Source organism: Lolium rigidum, chromosome 7, assembly GCF_022539505.1.
Source record: "Lolium rigidum isolate FL_2022 chromosome 7, APGP_CSIRO_Lrig_0.1, whole genome shotgun sequence".
NCBI lineage: Eukaryota > Viridiplantae > Streptophyta > Magnoliopsida > Poales > Poaceae > Lolium > Lolium rigidum.
Genome location: NC_061514.1, coordinates 66,756,114 through 66,777,630, shown reverse-complemented (window position 1 = coordinate 66,777,630; position 21,517 = coordinate 66,756,114). Strand labels below are relative to the sequence as shown.

The following is a 21,517-nucleotide window of genomic DNA, read 5'->3' as shown; positions in this document are numbered from 1 at the left end:
GTAAAAACATGCACACTGATGGGGAACATCAGAGGCTCGTCGATGACCTGCAACAACATAATGCCACCACTAACAACCCTCCCTGCCTCATGGAGTGCTTACACCTGCTGGCATAGCCGTGTAAGGCACCGAGGTACTAGGAGTAGCACGTCGCTCCTTTTCCAATAACGTGAAGAAGTCGCTCGCCCCACAAGTTGTGCTTCAAACAAGAGACGTTGACCAACATATTCTTGATCTTGACGTGCTCATCGTCAGCTTGGTAGTACCCAGACAATAGTAGACACTGGGAAAGAAAAAGGTAATATGTAATGTGTTGGCTTGAATCATGAGCAACATATGTAAGAAATATAGGAAACATGGGGCAATTTTAAAAATACAATGCTACTTACAATTTAAACAAGTGCAAAAAATAGGTGGAAGCATGGTTATTTTTATGCAAACTTTCATGAAGAAACACATACATGTATTGGAAGCATCGGTTATATGTACCACAGAGAAGCTTGGAAGCCTGAAACATAGCTAGTAGCATGAGGAGAACATTTAAATTACAATGGTGTTGAAAATGACAATACCAGAAATCAAATGGGAGAATCATGGTTATATGCAGCAAAATATCTAGACTAAAGAAATAAACATAATGTACACAGGAAGCACATTTATTAGAAGCAATGATGAGTGCTATCTCAACATAAATCATATTTGTTGGAAGCAGGGAAATTTTATATACCCTTTCACGTGCAGTACATAGAAAAATATTAGTGCTATTTCAACATAAATCATATCTATTGGAAGCAAAGGGATTTTATATACATTATCTCAATATTAGTGTTATCCCACCAGGTTGATCATGTGGATGCATTAATATATGATGGGAGTTAAGATCATTGACTATGTTACTTTACAAAGATGTAAAACTAAGACTCAGACATATGTTAGTTCCAATTACCAGCTCTAGTTTTTCAAGGTAGCAGCCTTTCTCAATAATGAGTTTTCTTCGAAGTTCCTTAAGCCCTTGTACTATGTACCTCAATTGAGCTGCTGCAAACTGACTCTTCAGCATATAACCTGGATCAGCATCATTTGCTTCCTTTGAATGCTTGTCATTTTGGAGATCTGGGCTGCAAAAAGATGAAGCATGTTGATGTGTGAGGTTGTAGAAAACTATGTAGAAGCAAATCATTTTACCTTTGCATGCTTGATCATCTTGGAGATTTGTGCTGTAAAAAAGATGTCGGAAGCATGATGATGTGTGAGATTGTAGAAAATTATGTAGAAGCAAACATTCACTAGTTATGAAACATATCCATATTAATATGAAAGCATGGAAAATAGAAGCATTAACTTTGTTTGTATGGAGCATGTTAAAATCTATGTAGAAGCGGACATATTTGAAAATTATAATATACAGTGGTTGCTGCCAATTTATTAGACATGTACCCAATTTCATGATCATTATCAGTGCATAACTTTTTTGAAACATGGCAAAACATGAAGCATGTAAATACATCTGACACAACAGAACATGCAATACATAAAAGGAGAAAATGTAGATCCCAAACATGATCATTGCTAATGTTAATAAATATGCACAGATCTAAAACCTAGCAGATGCAGGAGATGACCACATATAGTTTATCAGCTGGTAAATTTGATTTCACAATTGCATATATGCAGAAATACTTGGATTTGATGCACCGAAAGTTGCAGAAAAAAAAAGAAGACATTGGGACCAAAGTTTAGTTGCTATTACCTTGTTATGGAAGCTCCAGTGAGCGGTGGAATCAACCAATGAACCACTGATTCGGAGGAGAAGCCCCCCACAACATCTCCAACACCTACGTCTGCCGGCCGCCGGTCAGTTTTTCCCCACCGACATCTCCTCGCGCGGGAGCAACATCCGTGCCGGCGCGCAAGATGCATAGGTAGAGGATCCGATGGAGCAGTGTGTGCGCGGCCATGGAGAAAGCATAGTAGATCGGCGACGTCAAGAAGCAGGGCAGGTCCAGGGCGGCGGAGGAAGCATGGCAAGTCGGCACCGGCGGAGGAAGCAGGGGCATGTCAGTGCTAGCGAGAGGAACGACGTGGTGAGATCTTGGGGGGGGGGGTGTGCTGTGAATTAGCGTACGATGAATTAGGGGATGCGTTATTACCGGCGTATGCGAGCCAATGTGGAAGGAACGTGTCAATTAAATGTGAAAGAATTGGAGGCCAGCCGAGCGTCCGATTCAAATAGCCATTGACGGCATCGGTGTCGTCCGATGTTTGGCTTTCGATCGGAACCTGATAGATAGTATTTACATATGATGATTCCACAAACTGCATGCAACTGTAAGGCAAAACAACTGTGGAGTATTAGTGGTCGCACGTGGGAGATGGGTCTACCTAATACTTTTAGCCGTAATTATAAGACAAAGTAAATGGTATGGTCTAGTTGGTAAATACAACAAAGTACCTCTTGGTTCCCAAGATATTTTTCGATAAAAGGTGTGCTTTATTACTGAAAATAGCATCACACGGATACATTTCAAGGGCTTGCACCCCACCTGAAAAAAATGATGCACATAGCCGTAGCAAACAAAACAAAGTGAAAAAAACGTAATACAAGAATCATATCAAGCTCGTAGAACCCTATGATGCCGGAGGGCCAATCTGAAGATCATGCCGACATCCATGTGAGATTAAAAAAAAATCTCGTACCTGTTGCGGTCAGAAACCCACCGGCGAGCAGCGACGGGCAACACAGTAGAGCCGGGAAGCTCCCAGGACTGCGGCTGGCCCTGGTCCCTCTGAGCGGCGGCCCGCAAAGACTCGGCACGCACGTCCGATGCTGGTGCAAGGGCGTGCCACCTGACCTATATCTGGTCAGGAAGGTGATGGATGTGCCTCGCTTAGTTTCCTGCATGGCATACACGTAAACATTAAATACGAGCCTCGATCGGCCCTCAGGTTGTCCTGTAGATCGGCTCAAAGAGCCGATCCACCCATGATTCGCACGAGGTGTACGAATATATGGTGGTCCTGCTTGATCAGAATAAAGCTAAAACGATCTACTACGATTTAGGGTTTTCACCACATAATCGGAACATCCTACTCGTGATTGAGCACTGGCGGCCACGCACGGTGATCGTAAACCAATCCTAGGCAAGGCCTAAAAACCAACACGAAGTTGGTCCTCGGAACATCCTGTCTAGGGCTAGCAAACTACACCCTACGCGCCACTGGATCCTTCAACCCGTTTGTAAGGCCTAACTATGCAGATATTAAACTAATCCTTGAAGAACAAGGAGCAACCATAACGGACTGGATCTACTAAATAATGATCAAGCGGGGTGCCGCCCCTACACCTAAGATAGGTGTAAGGGCGGCTAGACGTCTCAGGGTTGCACGACGACAGCATATGATACGAAGAACAATGCTAACCCTAACACATCTAAGATAACTACGTTGCTCGCCATCAAAAAGGCTTCAGTACGAGCAACGCATGAACAACGAATAAACTTGTACTGCCTAGATCGCAAGATGCGATCTAGGCAGCATGATGCTTACCCGGAAGAAACCCTCGAGACAAGGAGTTGGCGATGCGCCTAGATTGGTTTGTGGTGAACGTGATTGTTGTTTATTTCATAAACCCTAGATACATATTTATAGTCCGTAGACTTTCTAATGTGGGAATAATCCCAACCGGGCACGAGCCAAACTCTAACTAATCGATACGTATCCTACTATATTACAGATACACGGGCAAACTAGCCCAAACTTTGCATATAAGGCCGATTCACGTATATTCTTCCATGTATATTCTTCAAGCCCATCTTGATCGCGGCCCACCTCTGACTCGGTCAAATTCTGGTGATAACACATGCCCCCCTGGTTTTGGAATTTATAATTCCAAAATCACTCCGCTCTTTCTTCGGCGGGTCATGTCGTGGCAGAACCGTCGCAGTATCCTTCATCATGATGCCTTGCCTTCTCAACTTCTCCGCATGACTTGGCAGTTTTTTTTTTCTTTGGGCACCACCTCCTCGGAAACTGCTGTGGCATTGAATCTCCACTATATCTCCTTTATTTAACTGCGCCGAATGGTTCGCCACTTCATCCCCTTGCTCTGTTCCGGCTACCGGCACCTAAAAAACCCTCTTCCCCTGCAGCAATGTCGTCCTCTTCCTCCATCTCCTCAGGCCTCTCCCTCCAGTCTTCCTCCTCGAGCGAGCAGGAGTGGAACTTTGACCACGTGCCAGATGGCCCACCCGAAGCACTCGTCGGGTCAGATGGTGACTTACCTCTGACCGATGGGGAGGACGACCTCGGGTTCCTCCTCGAAGGGGAACTGAAGAGCGACAGCGAAGACGACCTCCACCCCTGGGCGAAATCCACCTTCTCCGACGAGGAGGAGGAAGAAGAAAAAGTAGAGGAAGAAGAGGAAGAGGAGGAGGATGATTCCTCCTCCTCCGCTGGGTATCCGCCGGCAAAGCGCTTCCGCGCTTGGGCGGACAGCGAGGATGATGATGATGACGAGGAAGAAGAGGCTCCAGCCGAGGGCTGGGGTAGCAGCGACGAGGAACTCTCCGGAAGCAGCGCCGACGGCAGCGATGTCGATGACGAGGCCAGCGAGGATTAGTAAAGTAGGACTAGTAGCCCCTGAGCAATCGGCTCTTCTTTTGTTCTTCCTTTCTTTGAGCAATCGGCTCTTCATTGTAAAAAAACCCCTCTTATTATGAAGAAGGAACTTCTCAGCTGATTCTGTCCTTTCACCAAATTTACCGATTGCTAAAACAAGTCAAAAAATTACGAGCCGATGGCAGCGCATCGGACCTTGCCATGAAACGCGAGCAAAGCCAACTCTATTGTTTATCCAAATGGTAATCTGTGACTTGTCCGCAAGGGCAAAACCCAAATCCCCAAAACGCCACTTGAGCCGGTCCAACCCACGGCCATGTGAACCTCAAATGTCAATCGCGCAGGTTCGCAATTGCAATGGATCCATGGGCAACACCATCCAATGCCCACGTTCCGGTTTTCAGCCTGAAGGTGATCCTTAACTGCTCCTTGCTGTCCGAACATAGTGTCTTGCTCTACCTTTCGCAGCAACAGAAACGGTTCTGACCCTGTAGGTGATGACGGCCTCCCTTTCAGGCTCCTTTCAGCAGCTCTAGTAGTGTTCTTCTGCAGCAACTCACCGCTTTCGAAGAAGGTTATGATGCAGGGTCAGCCGATGACACTCCGATCGGCTTCTAAGAACAGAGCATCTACCGGGCCAGCTGCCCCCCGAGCCTCAGTCAAGGCGAGAATAGCGGTGAGGATGCACAGATCAAACAAAGGGCTTTGAACTCAGGTAATTTCTGAGACAGCCCCCATGCAGAGTCAGCCAAACTTGCCCCCATTGATCACCTTTCTTCCGCTGAAAACCGATGTTGTAGACGAAACACCAACAGCTTAATGAGAAAGAGGCTGCCTTGCATGCCAAACTGATGCTTCTGACAGTACTGCTGAACTGGCGCAAAGGGTTGGAAGTCCTCGAAGGGAAGGTTCGGGGTACCAAAATCGGCTCATTGCAGCTGAGGAAGCTCTCATTGTTCACGCCCTCGAGGAAGCAGAAGGCCTCACAGCTGAACTGGACTTGGTGAAAATCCGCGTCTTGGACACGCAGCAGGTAGATCCTGTGTAATTGTACTAGAGTCGATGGCTGTACATCGGCTTTGTTTCTTAGCTCTAAAGTCGATGCCCATGCATCGGCTGTATACCATGAGAATTTTTTTTTTACTGGCCGATTTTTTATCGGCCCCCAATATTTCACTGCACATGTATCGCACATGTTCATCTGATTAGGTGCCCCCCGAGCCGAATCTGCCAGGTAACTGCGGATATCGGCTTTGTAGCTAGCCAAGGCACTGTATTTGAATGTCGGCTCCGTTAGGACTAATGTTGACTCTCATCAGCCGACGTAAAACCGCTGCCCATTAGATCGATGTTGAACACAGGCAGAACGTATGGTGAGGATAATTTTGGCCGATTGCTGGAATCGGCCTCCATGTTGATCGAATCGCTCAATGAAGGTTTCGCAATGGTCCTCCATAGATCTTTGGGGCCGATCCCAAGGATCGGCCTCGCCACGTTTGTCCATAGGTTTGTTCTTGCTATACGGTCAGACCGGTGGATAAGACCAGCCTAACCCCATCCTTTGTCACGTCGATGCGCTCGCGATCGTCCAAATTGATGCCCGAGAGTGGCTCTTGGCCTGTTGTCTCCCAAGCGTTCATGCCAGCCGTTGAAATCTCGGCTGAGTCATCTGCATGGACGACCTCTACCTCATCTCCATCCCACTGTATTACGCATTGGTGCATCGTGGATGGGATGCAACAGTTGGCGTGGATCCAATCTCTTCCTAGCAGGATAGCATAGGTGCTCTTGCTATCGACAATAAAGAACGTCGTAGGGATGGTTTTCCTTCCTACGGTCGGATCCACGTTCGTAACACCTTGTGCGTCGGACGCTTGGCCGTTGAAATCGCTCAATGTCACGTTGGTCTTGATCAGATCCGAGCTAGAGTGTCCCAACCGACGTAGCATGGAGTATGGCATGATGTTGACTGCCACTCCGGTGTCCACCAGCATCTTGTTGACAGGCTGCCCATTGATATAACCTTGCAAGTACAGGGCCTTCAGATGTCTGTAGCTTCTTTCTCGTGGCTTCTCAAAGATAACTGGCCGTGAGCCGCAGTCAAGTTGTGCCACAGGTGCTTCGTCGGAAGGATGAACACCATGTTTGTGCCAGCCGATGTTTCATCATCGGCTTTCCTTTGCTTGGGGCGCCACTCCATTTTTTGTGGTCGACCCTCTTCATCCAGGGTTCGTTGAATTTTCGCGGCCAGATCAGGCCGCGCCTTCCTTAGCGTGTGCAGGTATAACCTTTCGGCTTCCTCCAAGCCACGCAGTCGCTGAACCCTACGCTTTTGGGAACGGCTGAGTCCATCAGGGCACCACCTTGGCCGGTGGTACCTGTCTTCTTCTTCTTCATCATCGTCTTCCGAATCCTCGAGATCTTCCACCCGAGGGGACTCAGCGTGCTTGTTCCGAGGCGGGAGAGGCCCTAGACGTTGGAACACGGACACGTTAGCTGCATCATTCTTCTTCTGTCTACATTCTGGGCAGTTGCCGATTGTAGGCAATCGGCTCATTCCTGAATCCCAGCAGTGTCTGAAGAAGGGACAGTCCCAGTGCCTATCCTCGTCGTCTTGCTCCCTTGACTTTTCCTTGGCACGGCGCTCGTAATTCTCCTCATCGCGATCATGCCGACGATGTCTCCTGGCGTTCCTAGCCAGACGATCTCTTTCACCATCATCGTTGGGTCGTCGGCGTTGGTCATATTGACTCACATACTTGTTGAGGAGGTGATCAGAGAGAGGTCGCTGATATCTCACATTCCTTACTTCTCCCTCTGTGATGTAGCGCTTGCCATCGTGATGGAGCCGATCGCGTGGAATGGCTTCCTCTGCGTCCTTGCTACGAGAGCAGCTGCCCTCGTCTCCGTCCTTACCAGAGTGGTGTCCAGGTCCTACCATGTTGATGTTGAACGAGAATCCTGGCCGGCACCCTCCGGGTAAGTGCACTCCACCATGTTAACGGCGGGGAAGGGGTGAGTGTCGACTTTCATGGCGTCTCGGTTGAAAATTAGACGTCCTTGTTCTATCGCCATTTGGATCTGCCGACGCCACACCCTGCAGATCGTTGGTGGTATGGGAGAACGAGTTATGCCATTTGCAGTATGGCTTTCCGTTCAGCTCCTGTACCGTGGGGATTTTGAGACCTTCGGGTAATTTCAACTGCTTCTCCTTAAGTAAGAGATCAAAAATTTGCTCAGTTTTAGTTACGTCAAAATCAAACCCTCTGGGCGGTCCTGGTGGCTTAACCCATTTGCAGGATACGGGGGTTGCCCCCCGAGTCCATTCAGCCACTGCTACCTCTTGATTTCCCGCAGAGCCTTCGTCTTCATCTGCCTCAACCAGGACTACCGCACGCTTGAATTTGTCCTGGTACAAGTCTGGGTGGCGCCTGTTCATATAACGACGGTTTCGAACCATGTGCGCCGGTGAAGGGTAGTCACGCTTGGGAGGCCATATCCTTGATTGGTGATGCAAGGCCCACCACCGCCAACTCGATCTGCTTCTTTTTCGGTCAAACGAGCCGAATAACATCGGTTCCTAACGGTTCGAAGCGGCTGGATGTATTCCGCCACGGTTTCTCCACGCTTCGACGTACTTGTGCTAGATCGGCAATGCCGGACTCGGAAGCCTCCGAGTGATACCGCATGTGGAACTGCTCCTCCAACCGCTTCCAAGTCCGGATTGAGTCCGGTGGCAGCGATGTGTACCACCCGAAAGCCGATCCGTGAGGGATTGTGCGAAGAACCTCACACGCAGCTCATCTCGCGCCGAGATCGTGCCCAGCTGTGCCAAATATTGGCTCACATGCTCGATGGAGCTGGAACCATCTGATCCATTAAACTTGGAGAAATCAGGGAGACGATATTTGGGTGGTAGCGGGATCAACTCGTACTCGTTGGGGTACGGCTTGGAATAGCCGATTGTCCTCCTTTTCGGCACCATGCCGAACTGGTCTCTCAGGATTGTACTGATTTGATCCACGGTCTTGGTCGCAGGAGTCGAACTACGAAGATTCGCCGGAGTGGCATACTTAGACAGCCACGCTTGCTTTTCCAGCTCCGAGCCAAGCTGCAGGAGCTGAGCTGCGGAGGTTTGTCGGAGTGGCATACTTAGCTAGCCACGTACGCTTCTCAAGATCCGTTGCTCGAAGTTCCTCCTGCTTTTCCGAAGTCCTCTGTTGTTGCGGTCTGGTTTGTGAGTGCCCGATTCTTGCAGATGCGGCACGTATGTGCACGTGTATCCGTGAGGGATCTCCTTAGGCGCATCATGCAAGAACTGGTAGTCACTAGGGTCACCACCGATCTTGTAGACGACGTATGTCGGTGAATTCGGCACCTCTGGTGCTGTCAACGCGAATGGCAGCGGTGGACGGGACTGGAGTGGCATCTCTCCCTGGTACGTCCCGAGAGCTGGTCCTGGCGGAGAGTACTGATGCCTCATGATTTCCTGGATCACCCGAAGAGCGACACGCTCCAAAGTGTTCACCAGGCTCTCAGAATGGCGGTGTAGCGAATGAGCTACCATGAAGTTAATCTCCGACGCGGAGACCTGGTGGGTTCTTCTGACGGGGCGGACAGGTCCACTCCATCGAGCGCGCCTTTAGGTGAGAACCCTTTCCACCTGACGCCATGTGGGCGGGTTCTGTGAAAAGAGCCGATGAGGTCGGCTTCGAGGATCGCTTTGACCTCGTCATACTTCTTCTTGAGCTCCTCGGTCAAATCCTCGTACGTGACTGGAGTGCCTTCCGCCATCTCAGATGTAGATGGCGATGCGGTTGATGTTGAAGATGGTCCCACCGGGCGTGCTGAGAATGTGTTGCGGTCGAAACCCACCGGCGAGCAGCGACGGGCAACACGGTAGAGTCGGGAAGCTCCCGGGACTGCGGCTGGCCCTGGTCCCTCTGAGCGGCGGCCCGCAAAGACTCGGCACGCACGTCCGATGCTGGTGCAAGGGCGTGCCACCGACCTATACCCGGTCGGGAAGGTGATGGATGTGCCTCGCTTAGTTTCTTGCATGGCATACACGTAAACATTAAATACGAGCCTCGATCGGCCCTCGGGTTGTCACTGTAGATCGGCTCAAAGAGCCGATCCACCCATGATTCGCACGAGGTGTACGAATATATGGTGGTCCTGCTTGATCAGAATAAAGCTAAAACGATCTACTACGATTTAGGGTTTTTACCACATAATCGGAACATCCTACTCGTGATTGAGCCTGGCGGCCACGCACGGTGATCGTAAACCAATCCTAGGCAAGGCCTAAAAACCAACACGAAGTTGGTCCTCGGAACATCCTGTCTAGGGCTAGCAAACTACACCCTACGCGCCACTGGATCCTTCAACCCGTTTGTAAGGCCTAACTATGCAGATATTAAACTAATCCTTGAAGAACAAGGAGCAACCATAACGGACCGGATCTACTAAATAATGATCAAGCGGGGTGCCGCCCCTACACCTAAGATAGGTGTAAGGGTGGCTAGACGTCTCAGGGTTGCACGACGACAACATATGATACGAAGAACAATGCTAACCCTAACACATCTAAGATAACTACGTTGCTCGCCATCAAAAAGGCTTCAGTACGAGCAACGCATGAACAACGAATAAACTTGTACCGCCTAGATAGATGCGATCTAGGCAGCATGATGCTTACCGGAAGAAACCCTCGAGACAAGGGAGTTGGCGATGCGCCTAGATTGGTTTGTGGTGAACGTGATTGTTGTTTATTTCATAAACCCTAGATACATATTTATAGTCCGTAGACTTTCTAATGTGGGAATAATCCCAACCGGGCACGAGCCAAACTCTAACTAATCGATACGTATCCTACTATATTACAGATACACGGGCAAACTAGCCCAAACTTTGCATATAAGGCCGATTCACGTATATTCTTCAATGTATATTCTTCAAGCCCATCTTGATCGCGGCCCACCTCTGACTCGATCAAATTCTGGTGATAACAGTACCGTATCCTCCAACCGTGTAGATACCTCCATAAATATGTTTCGATTCTCCACGCTTTCTAGAGACGGCCATAAACGCATCATACGGGTACACCGATAGATGGCATGCATAAGGGTGTGTTCGGTTGTAGCACCAAGTGGAATGGAATGGGATGGTGACATTCCACAGGAATAGAATGTCACGGTTCCATCTCATTCCTGTGTTCGGTTGCACAAAATCTGATGGAATGGAATGGTTTGCCTAATTTAGAATTAACAAAAAAAATAACACTAATTTAGAATTAGCAATTAAATTAGTACTAATCTAGGGATTAGACTGCAGATAAGAGCATCGCGGCCGCTCGACCGGGAGGGCGCCGCTGCTGGTCATGAGTCGTGACCTCGGAGGAGCGGCCGGAATCGTTGCCCTCCGGCGCTCCGGCTCAAATCCAAGATCGCCGGCGATCTGTCTCAACGCCATGGAGCAGGACGACGCCCGCCGCTCCAGGATGCGCGCCTCCTCGCGGGGCTCCGCCGGCCGGCGACCTTGGAGGAGGGCGGCGAGCTCGCACGGCCGGAGCAGGACGACGCCCGCCGCCGCCTCCGTCGCGCATGGCCGCCGCCGCCCCTGCCCCGCCGCCGCCTGGCCGCCAAAGGAGGAGAGGGCCGTCCGGTCGCCCGACGGAGGAGGGCGGGCGGTCGCGCGCGCCGTCTCGGTCGCCGCCCGGCCGCCGAAGAGAGAGAAAGGAGAGAGCCGGAGAGAGACGACGCGATAGGAGAGAGCCGGAGAGATGAGATTGATTTTGTTTTATCGTTAGCTCGCTTCGAACCGAGTGGTTCCACCGATTTGGAGGTATCACCCGATTCCGCATCTGGCTAGAATATTCGTTTTCTAGGAACCGCTGGGTTCTGGTTCTAGTATCAACGAACACAAGAATCTGGGCTGGGTGCAGGTTCATCCCATTCCATTCCACGCGGTGACACCAACCGAACACACCCTAAGAGAAGAACTCTTCTACCATTAAAAACCGTGTTGTCCCTACGTAGACAAAGCAAACATGCATATTACGGGCAAGTGCTCTCACCCTATTAATAATTTCAAACTTGTGATCAATTCCACACATAACGAGTTGCCAAAAGTGTTATTCCGCAACTCTAGGCAGTGGATGCAAGTTAGAAGCTACTTGGATTGATGATCATAAAAGAATAGGGAACGAAAACTTGAAGAATACAAAACAGGGAAACAAAAAATTGACCAAGTACATAGAAATGGATATCAACGCCTATAACACTATTGAAATCGCCGTAAAATGTATTTTCAAGGTGTACGCATTTGGTATTGTAGATATTGATTTTTTCTATATGCTTGGTTAAACTCCATAGGATTGACTTTGATCAAAGGTAAAACACAGGGTAGATATGAGTATATTTGATCTCTAATAGGGAGAGTATATTTGTGTGTTGAATGCACCTAGACCTGTGGTTGCGTACAAGTGTGACAAGCAGCGTGCCGGTTGGTCAGAAACAGTTTGCCTAATACCAGGAAAACTGATCCTGCATGCGGTTTCGTTCAATACAGTATGTCCTTGACCTCCTCTTTAATTAGCTGCACTGATGCCTACAGTTCTTCTCTTTCCCACAAATTTGAGCCGTGATCGACTGAACGATAACAGCACCCCTTCCATGCCTGCTTACGCATTGCTTAGCCCAAGAAACGTCAACCCATTCCACGATCATCGTGCATGCTAGCGTTGATGATTGCGTCCTGAAACTTAGTGGCCTCTAATTACACGGAGGGCGCCGATCGCTTTCTTACCAACCAAGAAAGGGCTCCCTTACAATGGAGGGGTGCGAGTGCATGGCCGCCGGTCTTGTGTAGACGGACAGTTGTCCCACAGGCGAGGCCTGCGAGTGCTTGTTCATTATTGTCTCCATTTGCACAAAACAACACCCCGTGACTCCATCAGGCCCCGCCACGGCCAGATAATAAGGGCAGCACGCGTGATTCAGTCGACGTCCGTGCCCCATTTCCCGTACGTGTCCGTGTGTCGCCACTAGCGGGAAAGTGCAAAATCAGTTCACACATAATACTATCTGTTTCAAAATCGTGACTCAAAAATAAATAACTCAGTTTTTTACTTACTCGGTTCAAAAATAGACAACTCAGTTTTTATTTACTAGCATGCGTTTCTGAACGAAGCGAATACTTACAGTGAAGAAACAGACCGTCTTCTCCGGCCGTCTCTGCCTCAGACAGTGCACAAAGTTCCAACTGGCTTCTTGCACGCATGCATGGCGCGGCGCCTGGTCTCTCTCGCTCCTGTCTCTGTGTTCATATTGGACGGCAGTCCTTTCCTCTGTCTACGCGTTCATATTAGACACTCCTGAATCTGCTGAAGGCCGCGCCGCTTTGCGTCGGTGTGAAAAGTAACACTCCGTCAAGCCCGAGTTGAACTGCGAGCGATTACCGATCGATTGAGGAGCTTTCAACTCTCCAACTCCCGATTTTGACGTTTTTTCAGCGCTGCCACTGTGCATGACAACAAAAGCCGCACGGGCATGTGATCAAACGGGATCTCCAATCCTCGCAAGTCGCAATCTCCGAACCTCCGTACTAGCTAGTCTGTCTCTGCTAATGCAACGGTCAAGCCTCAACGTCACGTTTTAACTCCCATTCACTCCGGATTTAGACGTCTTTTTACCCTCATTGAAGTAGCGCCGCTACATGACCTCTATCTGTACAGCAGCCAGATAGATTTACGCTAGAGTGCTAGATAATGACAAGTTTACTTGGAACTTAACAAACGTTGGTTGGGTTCATAGTTAAATCTATATATGTGTCGATCTGCTAGATAGGCACAGAAGCTATTTATGCAAATATATATTCCCTCCATCCTAAAAAATACTTTCTCCGGTCTCTTTTAATTGATTTGAATTTAGTACAATTTTATACTAAATTTGTGTCAATTAAAAAGGACTAGAGGGAGTATGTCTTAACTTCATCTGAATTTGCATATATCAAGACCTGTTTAGGATATACATATATATACATACATACAAATCTAGATAAAGTTAAGAACCAACCAGGTTGAATGGTTAAGAGGGTTGTTGTACTCCCAAACCACCAGAGTTTAAATCTCAAGTTTAACATTTGTGTGTCTTATAAAGGTGAAATATTCTTCCAGTAGGAGGTGACGTTTCCGTCGACAGCAAGGCACATGTGGTGACTTCCGTCAATTTCAAGATCCGATCTACCGGCTCAGTCTTTCGGAGGTGCTCATAGGGTACGGTTTACGTGTGTATGTTTATAGGGGTGGGTGTATGCACGTGTATGTGAGCGTCTGCGCTTGTAAATATGTTTCTCAAAAAGAGCTAAACAAAGTTTAAAAATAATTTTATAAACAAAAAAGTATAAAAAAACTAAAATGCCAGGAAAAATCAGAACTAAAAGGAATTGCCATGGAACAAAATGTTATCTTTTATGATCATTTATTGATTGCCCACTTGCTAAGAGTATTGGCATATGTCTTTTGGAACTTTCCTGCCGTAAACATTACAATTTCATTTGAAAATAGTTGCATGGATATTAGACAAACAAGTCAAAAGCCAAATGAGAGTTGGACTTTGTGCTTCATATATTATAGTCGAGAGCCTGCGCATTCAAGCGAGTGAAAATCCTAGATCCTGGTGGTCTTGGCGACGGCGGTGCTTGCTGTGTCGTTACCTTCTTGAGGCTTTATCGTGGAGCTCATATCTCCTTAGACTACTCATAGTGGAAGTTAATATAGTTAGTAACATCACACATCTCAAGACATTTCGGTGACATGGCAATGATAATAAATGAAAAAAAAAAGAGTGAAGTGGTAACTAGCTATGTTACCATAACATCACACTTCTCAAGACAAGATGAGTCTACAATCTAATAAATATAGCATGCATGACACCACATATAACTATCCACTATAGAGGTAGTAACATGTAGTACAATGTTACTACTCTATGTTACTCCCCACTATGAGGCTGCTTATAGTGGGGAGTAACTTAGACTAGTAACATATGGCATGTTACTAGTCTAGGTTACTACCTTCATAGTGGGTAGTAACTTATATGTGGTGTCATGCATTGTGGCATTTATTATGTTGTAGACCCATTTTGCATTGGGGTGTGTGATGCTATGGTAACATAGCTAGTTACCACCTCACTCTCTTTCTTCATTTATTCGCATGCCATGTCACCAAAATACTTTGAGATGTGTGATGTTACTAGCTATGTTACTCCCACTATGAGCAGTCTGAATAGTCTTAGTCTCTCGGCGCCTTCGGTGACAAGCTCGATGCTTATTTAGTTTTGGACGCGGCTAGCTAGCATCCGGTGCTGGGTTGTCCGTGCCAGCATCCGGGTGCCGGTTTGTCCGGCCCAGCATCCGGGTGCTGGCTCGTTCGGCCTAGCACTCGACTGAAAAACAACAAACAATGGATCAGATTCCTGAAAGTTGGACCAGCTCTCACGTGTTGGTGTAGCCCCATCCGCTCGTCCATGTCCTCCATCACGTTCCCACGCTGGGCTAGCCCTCACGTGCTGGTGTAGCCCCATCCCACGAGAGCCAACCAGGCCCCAGGCCAGGACCATGTGACGCCCCTTCCCACCAGTCTCTTTTCTTCCTCCGTTACATATCTCCATTAATCCTGCAATTTATCAGTGATTCAAAACTTAGCTCCAAAAGAAAACAAAACGGAGGTAATCTAATCACAAGAACCTAACTTCCTCTATCCCCCTTTAACTCTTGGCTTAGGATCCGCATGTATCTAGGGTTCTGGAGGAAACCTATTCCTGGAACACAACTATCAAAATTAAACAAGCATAAACTTCCATGCATATTAGATCCATCCAGAACATACACTGGGTATAACTGTGGCAGACCCAGGAGCTTAGCAGCTACTTTGTACACAAGTTAGCATAAATTAAGGAGCAACTTGGCAGAAATTGGGGAGCAACTTCGCATCAACCTGAAAATAGGTAATTTAGCAGCTTCGTAGCCGCAAAACTTAGTTGTGCTTAGGGGAAAACTTAGGAGCAATTAAGGTGCAACTTAAAGAGTTTCTTTGTCTCCGACTTAGCAGATACTTTGTACACAACTTAACAGTAAACGATATGCAACTTGGCAGCTACCTAGAAAGCAACTTAGCATCAATGTACACCCAAATTAACCATTACAAAATCAACTTAACAAAGCAGTAGTAAGTTAATTAAAAATGGATAAGAAACTTACATTCTTCAGGAGCCATGGCAGGCTTGTGCTAGCGCTAGGCGTTAGTCCTGGGCATCGCCACCTGCTCGAGCTAGGCGCCATGGCGTCCTCCACCACCGCGCTCAAGATGGTACTGGCTGTGCAGCCCTATATAAACACTTTAAGCATGCTGACAAAGCAACTTATTTAGATTAGTGACCAACTCATGTGTGTTGCTCGAAAACGAAAACCTATATAGATTGTACCAATACCGAACAATTTAAGGATACCGAAAAGAATCAACTTAATTAATTTTCAGTACTCAACTTAAGCATGTTCACAAGGTAACTAATTAAACTAGCTGACAACTTATGCATGTTGCTCAAAAGGAATACCTAGATAGATTGTACCAATACCCAACAACTTAAGCATGCTCGAGGAATCAAGTCAATTAATTTCACTAGTCAACTTAAGCATGTTGACAATGCAACTAAATAACCCAGTGATTGTGCCAAACTACAACTTAAGCATGCTCAAAGAATCAACTTAATTTATTCCAGTACACAACTTAAGCATAGTGATAAAACAACTTAAGTAAATTTCTAAACAACTATTCCATATAGCTAAAAAGGAATCGAAGAACTAAAACTACCCCTATAAGTACCTATAATTTGTCAAGTTTGGTAGTGGTGAGTAAAATAAGGAGCTGATGCACTCTCTATCCACTTAATCATGTTGATAAGGCAACGAAATGACCCAGTGGAAAACTTATGATGCTCAAAAGGAACAACTAGATAGATTGTGCCAAACTCAACAACTTAAGCATGCTCGAGGAATCAACTTAATTTATTTCAGCACAAAACTTAAGCATAGTGATAAAACAACTTAAGTAAATTGCTAGACAACTAATCTATATAGCTCAAAAGGATTCGGAAGAACTAAAACTACCCCTATAAGTACCTATAACCTGTCCAGTTTGGTAGTGGTGAGTAACATAAGGAGCTGATGCACTCTCTATTCCATGCTCATTATTCATGAATTCAATGTCTTCAGTTTCTCATCTCACAAAACTTAAGAGCTCCCCGTAATTGCCCACCATCCTTGAACACGTACCTGCTGACAAGTTTTTGTACGAGGATTAGGACGGTTCCCTGCTACTTCATCAACTTCTAGTAAATGCAGTCATTTCCACGTTACCAGATTTCAAGCTTGTCTCTAGAAAAGCAAGTTTCTAATTTTTTTAAAAAATTAAGTTCAAGAAGGCCCTTAGTTGTTTAACCAAAAAATAAATGCATGTTGGAAAGACCCTTAGTTAGGTGATATAAAATAACTCGGCCAGATGACAAGAAGCAACTTAATAAAATATGTATACTACTAAGGGGCATTTTTGTGTAAGTCAAAAACTTAAAAAATGTTGACAAAAAGCAACTTAGGTAGATTAATAGAGAACATGCTGACAAGCTGAATCATTCTTGCAATAAAGTAACTTAAAATATATACGTAGTATGTAACTAGGAGTAGTGACCATAATCAACTTAGTTTAGATGACAAACCAACTTAGTGAGATGATAAAAGTAACTTAGGCATGTTGACAAGAGCAACTTGATCAATATAGAAGATGATAGAAGCAGAAAATAGAAAATATCTCCCCCTCGACAGACATTTCGCACTTGCAACTAAAAATACCATTTTACAAAGCAAGTAGCTGGACATTAAAAAAGTGTAACCAAAAAACATGACAGTGGGAAATGGGTTGTGGAAAAACGACTTCCTAAATACATGGATAAGAAATTAGAAATCCATGACTCCCGCCATCGCTTGTAGGGTGCCACTCTGGCCAGACTTCACAAGAAGTTGTTCGCCAAGTCGTCTGCCTTTGGATGCGCCCGTGGCCTACGCTGCCCGGCAATGACCACCGGATCACGTGCGGCCCCACCAAGACCACGTCACCGTCGCCATGGAAGAGCAGGTGCATCCAGAGAAGCTGAATGGAGACCGCGGCGACGAGGTCATATCCCACCCTCAGGTCTCACTTTTCTGTCCAGGGAATTTTCTTGCAGATCTGGATGATGCCTTCCTTGCGGATCTTCTATATGCTGGTCAAGCAGCTGAGCTTGCCGCCCAACAGCCAGAGGAAGAGCTAGACATCTTGAACAGGGTCACTCAAGAACAGATGAACATGGTTGAGACGAAAGCGAGCAAAGCAGAGCTTGATGAGTGTGATGAACAAGAGCGCAAGGCACCGTCAGTACTAAATGGTTTCGCGATGCAATAAATATCGGCACATGTTAACAGTGCAACTAGCAACTGGTATAGAAACTATTTACAGTGGTGCCTCTTCATGCCCTGGCCCCACTTCTCAGGAACTTGTACATTCGAATACAATGGACAGTGCATTGGAATACATAACTTATAACATTCCAAAAAACATGTCCATGAAGTGGGCCAAGAGACAGATGGCATGCAATGCCGTTGGACAGTGTACTAGAACCTGTGAGCACCCATGCATTTTCCCTTAGTTAACCCAACTTAAGCATGCTGAATAAACACAGTAACCATATATCAGTAACCGACTTAGTTGATGTTGCTATACAAAACATGAAGCTAAGCTAAATTTTAGGGTATTCTAACAACACAGCCTAGCTACTTTAGCATCAACAAACGGGGTTGGGCATGCTGATTTTTATCCACATCATTCCCTGAGACATAGTCGAACTTTGAGCCATTATGGAAAACACTGTGAGTCTACTTTACCCTCGCCCACCCTTTACTTTACAAATCCCCCTGATACATGGCATCGACAGCAAAAATTACTACGAATTGAAAATCGGCAGCAATTCTACAGAAAATACATGTTGTGCTCAAAAATAGAGATGGAGCGGGACAGCCGCTGGCATAAATTTCATCTACGAGCCCCAAAAATCATACACAAACCATGGCATCTATGAGAAACACAAACATGGCGTGCTATTTCATACCTTAATTGCAGATCTCGCGCGCCCAATAGACTTGGGGGTCAATCCCTGAGGCTATTGCACACAGGTACCCTCCGGGACCAATTTGTGACCGCCTGCGCACGAGAAGCCCTCCACCGACGAGCTTGCGCCGCCCTCTCGCGTGCAAAGATCTCCGCCGACTAAATCCCCGCCCACCTGCGCGCTCCACCTCTCCACCGACGAGCAAACCCCCGCTCGCTCTCCGGCGTCGAGGTCGAAGCCCTCGCGCCGCTCCCTCCCCGCCGACGACCAATCCGCACTCCCGCGTGGCTCGCCCTCCGACGAAGAGGTCGATGTCCTCTTGCGCGCCCTCGCGCTCCGCCCGAGCAACATCAACCTTGCCGCCGAGAGATTCGTCGGGGCCATCACCAGAGAACCGCCGGTAACCCTAGGTATCAAGGCACATCGGGGTGAATGGGGAGAAGAAAATTGAGAGTGTATACTGGAGAAACACGTCACGCTAGCTCTGGTGTGAACGGTCAGGGTCCAGGTGGGATATGGTCTGGCCCCAGGTGTCGGTATATCAGATCAGGTCTCAGCCGTGGGACACCGGTTCGCTCGATCGCGCGCGTGACTTTCGCATCGGACGGTCAGAAACCGGATGCTCGGTTGGACAGATAGCATCCAAGCACTTTTTAGCACTTAGGTTTAGTTTTTGTTGCATCTGCTTGCAAGAGAAATTTCGCATCACTCGGTTGATCGTTCGATTTTATTTATAAAGCAGAGCATAGACCTGGCCGGACTCGTTTCCCCTTTTCCAGAAAAGTATAGCAACCACACACCCGTGGAGACGAGCACGAACACGTAACGGTGCCGACGGTAAAAGACCTCTCGTATTGATCGTCATCAAAGCAATCGGTTTCTAGACCCCCAGTCCATCCTCCCGTCTGATCGATCGATCGATCGGTCGCGTTCGTAACTGGTTTGGCGACGGACAATCTGACATCGACCGCTCAGTCAGTGCAGTGCTGCTAGTGCGGGACTAGCTAGTGGGTCGACAGTTCGTAGCTGCAGTACCGGTGGACTCGGCTGCTCCTTGTCTGTTTGATTGTCCGCCATTTATGCTCGAGAGGTGCACAGTCTGCCATAATTTATATGAAAATGTCACGGAGCACGGCTGGCTTTGCAGAGCGTGCCTGCCGTGTTGTTGTGCATTAACAAGCCGAGAGGGAAGCTCCCACACTAATTTGCGTTGCATACGTGTAGTATATCTCACCTCACCACCAACATCATCGTATCCTCGTGGATCCTTCAAGTTATCCCTTTTTGTGTGTGCATGGAATGTATGGCCAATCTGGACCTTCAACTAGTCCAAGTAGCTCATCGAATTAAACTCGGCAGATGGCAAATCATAGAGGTATTAGCACCTGGGATACATAAACTTGCATAAAAGGAGCAAATTAGTACATAAACTTGAAAAGGGAGGCCCGGTGGTACACTAACTTGTCATGGCTTTGCAAACATCATAAAAAAGCAATCGGGAGCTAGCCACGTAGGATTTGGCGATTAGCAGAAAACTCCTTGAAACAAATAGAAAACATGAGTTCATCTCACGTACACAGGTTATCGGCAAAACGTCATGTATCGTACGTATTAAAGCCCAGCACCTGGTCGGTTGGGCTTGGAATTGCACGTCGTGCACGCCGCCATTGCCGCCGTCTCGCTCCTCACCTTGGCTCCTGCGCATCGATGATTCTCTTCTCCCCTTTTACCATAGCGGACGAAACGTACCACCGGGCGTGGAAGATGCAGCCCCCAGACTACGGTCAGCATCTCTCCCGCTTCTCCTCTCGACTGAATTACGCAACTTCCATTCGTCCTAGCCACCATGATCGGCTATGGTTCATGGCCGCCATGATGGATGAACCATGGATTTTGATTCTGGACATGGATCGTTAAAACTAGATAACATGTTACCCAGATTCCCCATTGGTTTTCATTTTTTGTATTGCACTGTGTCCTCATCTTGACAGTTAGAAGTAGATGTGATTTTATTTGATGCAAGATTTTATGTGGCCATGTATTAGAGGATCATGTAGTTCATGTTGAACATGTACTGTAGGTGACAGATGATAAAAGATAGTAGTTTGCAGGGTAAAAGAAAAATAGTAGTTTGTACTTTTCATGTTTAACTGAATTTTGGCACTACGTGGATTTAAAGGGATAATTTTTCATCCACATCCGAGCATGAAAATTGATGAACTACTGCATGGTTTAAATTTTTATAATGTAGTAGTTGCTTTGGTGAAGATATTTTAGTTACTCATCAGTTTATGAAATTTTTTGTGGCTGCCCTGTTTCACTGCTAGTTATGGCTGAATTTTGTGCACAACGAACTGGAAGTGTTCAAAGCCATTACTGAAGAACTGGCCTTGTGGCGATCGGCCGGCCGTGTAGTTTCGATCTGATCCCTTCTGGGTCTTTAGTCCTGTGTCTTGTAAGCTGAGGTCCCGGGCATGTGTGCGACCTCGGCTCCTCTCTAACCATGCTCCACCTCGGAGACGGCAACATCTTGTTGTAAACTTTCCTCCCCACTTAATAAAGATTGGCCTACGGCCTTTCGATATGACTGAATTTTTTGATGTTTGTTCTGTCACGAAGCAAAATGATTTTTAATACGAACTTGGGAAGGATTTATTAAGTAATTTTGAATACAAACTATAGCCTCCATATTTGTTGTACTGTAA

The 21,517-nt window shown here is 47.0% G+C and overlaps 1 long non-coding RNA gene across 2 annotated transcripts; it reads right to left on the bottom strand.

Annotated features, from left to right (window-relative positions):
• Positions 1-14,962: 14,962 nt before the first annotated feature.
• Positions 14,963-18,996, bottom strand: LOC124675560. 2 transcript variants are annotated; one of them, XR_006993315.1, is made up of 3 exons: positions 18,813-18,996; positions 15,877-16,950; positions 14,963-15,292 (listed from the first exon to the last, which is right to left on the bottom strand). It is a non-coding gene; the product is annotated as an uncharacterized LOC124675560 (long non-coding RNA). The 2 variants fall into 2 exon arrangements; XR_006993314.1 differs by having other exon boundaries at positions 15,877-16,947.
• Positions 18,997-21,517: the final 2,521 nt, after the last annotated feature.